This window comes from Temnothorax longispinosus, chromosome 7 (genome assembly GCF_030848805.1).
Source record: "Temnothorax longispinosus isolate EJ_2023e chromosome 7, Tlon_JGU_v1, whole genome shotgun sequence".
Taxonomy (NCBI): domain Eukaryota; kingdom Metazoa; phylum Arthropoda; class Insecta; order Hymenoptera; family Formicidae; genus Temnothorax; species Temnothorax longispinosus.
The window spans coordinates 12,990,003-12,992,999 of NC_092364.1; positions in this window are offsets into that span (position 1 = coordinate 12,990,003).

Consider the following 2,997-nt stretch of genomic DNA (forward strand, 5'->3'; position numbering starts at 1 on the left):
TTAGATAAGTCGATTTACGTCGTGGTTATTTTATTGCTACCGGCTCGGCTCTCTCGTATAGATGGACTACTAAAGATTAGACAATAAAAATCGACAATAATAACATACACAATGATCTTTACGGTGATGGAAACAATTAACGCGCGCGCGGAGAAGCTATTAATAGGTACATCCTGGGCCTTTCAAAACCGTATTTGTATATCTTTTCTCAAACACTCTAGCAGAAAGTTTATTAGGATTTCAGTGTAGGATAGGTTTACACATTTTTAGTAAAAATTTGTTTGTATTAATAATTATTTAGTTATTTATTTTTAAGAGGAGAGGGGAGAGGGGTATTCGCTCAAAAATGGGCTTGAAAAATAGACAATTTTAAGGTTTTATTTATAAATAAAAAACCTAAAAGCTCTTGTAGTTTTGCATATGTATTTTTTACTATTTTATTGTTATTTCTACCGAGTTTCATATAAAAATAACTAATATTTATTTAAACGTAACTCGTAAGGTGCAACGTTTCGAAATATTTGTCCTGATGGTTGCCATATCTCGGTCATAAAATTGACCTTACAGAATTGCAAGTTTTTGGTCTAGAATTAAAGTACGCACAAAAATCTAAGGTAGAAAACGCGATTTTATATCAAAAACACCAAAAAATTAAAAATATTACTTATTTGGGCACATACGCAGCTGTCACCTGACGACAATATTTGCTTAAAAACAAAAATTCCACAGTTTATACATACATAATTTTTATCATCTGCCCTTGGGAAAACATGTAGGAATAATATTGTGCAAGTAGAAGTAAGATTCAATGCGTACAAAAAAAGATCCATCGAAAAATTATTTTAGTAATGCAAATACGGATGCAAATGACAAGAAAAGCAGCAACAGTAGTTGCCGGATCTTGCGAAAAATGGCAAGCAATCGAAAAAAGGACAGATGTCATTTCGTTAGACAAAGACAGATATAGAGAAAACAAAATTAGAAAGGTTGACATTATCGACATCGAGGAAGTTCGCCAGTCACTGCAGGATTCCCTTAAGGTGGTCCTTTCGTGAGAACAAGTATTAGATAAGTACCTAAATTTGATATATGTTAAATATACAGTAATAAGGGGCATGTGTACGAAAAATCAAGTGAGGTTATCGACACTTTACAAGAAATAAGTAATTCTAAATGTGCGTTCGCGGAGCGTGCCATTGTCATTCTATCCTTGTTTACATCTAATAAACGAGAAAGATAGAATGATGCAAATCGCCACGGCCGAGGTTTTCAACTAATAATACATGTACTTAGCGATCAGATGAATACATTATTCATGTCTTAAAATATTCCCTGAAGTTTCCGGATTTCGTACATACCTTGAAAATAAGGGCTTGCCAAATGTTTTGCTCTGATATATAAGGTTAAATAAGTAGTGGATCCAATCGCATATTGCTTTACTCGTACTGTCATGCCTGACCTAGCCTAAATCGAGTCCGACCGCACGCGCACTACTATTGTATATTTTTTTAATTAGTAAATAATTAAATACGATTAAATCGTGCGTGTAAAATCGTGTTATTTATTATAATTATTGGGATGTTGTGTAATGTTTGTCAATATGTTTGTTTTCAATTACCTCATGACGGACTGTTACTTGACTAGCTGGGTCCGCGAAAGGACCACTTTAAGGATCCTGGGTACTCGTCGCGGCCATGTTAGAATGTGACGTCAGAAGCAAGAAATGACACGTTGAAAATTCTTGCGTATAGTATTTCCAAATAAAAAGATATTTGGTTATGTGGCGGTCTTCCGACCGCACAATTGAAATGGTACGCGCGGCGCGCGCGCGACCACCGATCACGCGCCGAGCGCGTGGGCCAGACTACGGCCCGCGAAGCTATACGAAAGTGCCGCCGATAGGTGGCGGACTTTCTCGCGTTTCATTTCCCGACAGGGAAGAATAAAAGGCCGCACGGCGACGGCCTAGACAGCTTTCGACTGCTCTCTGGCTCACAGCCAGGACCAGGAGGAGTACTTTTGATAACGATCTCGCCGTCACCTTGCCGCCGCCGAAGCTAAGGCCACCACCGAGACGAGCTGCACCACTTCGCCTGCCGCTACCACCACAACCTCAGCGGCCCCTGGACTGCCGTCCAGGCCAACCGTGGAAGCTCATCCAGCTCCAACTCTCGCCGGTGCGACTGACTCGTCCTCCACGTGCGCTCATCTCAACGTGGGACGTAAGAGTTCGGCGCTACACGTCTCCTCGACTATCGTGGACGGTGCCTCCACTCCTGTCGCCGCTGCCACCATCGCCTTCCGAGCGAGTGCACCAGGAGACGCAGACCATTCCTCCTGCGCGTGTTCACCGAGGCATACAACACCAGCCTCCACGCGACACTCAGGAAGTGCAGACCGACCCGGAGTGGGAGACCACCTCCTCGCAGGGAACACAGACGGAGGAGCCACCTGTTCCATCAACAGCGTCTACGCAGACTGAGGAACCGGAGCCGTCCCTCACACCACCAGGGACACCGCCGGCTTGGCGGAAGTTCAGCTCCTTCCGGAGAACAAGGACGCAACCAAGCATCATCTGGCGTGAGCGACTCCCCGACTAGGAGGAGAAGAAACCAATCGGCCTTTCTCAGGGCCACACAATAAGAAGAACCCAAACGGCCCTTTTCAGGGCCGCCTCAACGGCCCTTCTCAGGGCCTTCTTCAGCACACGACACACTTACATCTGTATCATAAGACATAAATAAACGACCTATTTATTACATATATCTGTCTCTCAGATCACTCGTCGATCCTTCTCACGCTACGGCATATCCTCTGCGAAGGGCACGCGACGCCCCAGCGTAAGTGGCAAGCGGCCACAAATTGGTGACCCCGACGTCGGAGAGGAAGACCAATGTCAAGAGCGAACCACACCGTGGAGATAGAGAGCGACGACGAGTACAAGAGATGGAAGAATACAACGCGAAGAGATTGGCAATGCGGATTCCCCCTTTTTGG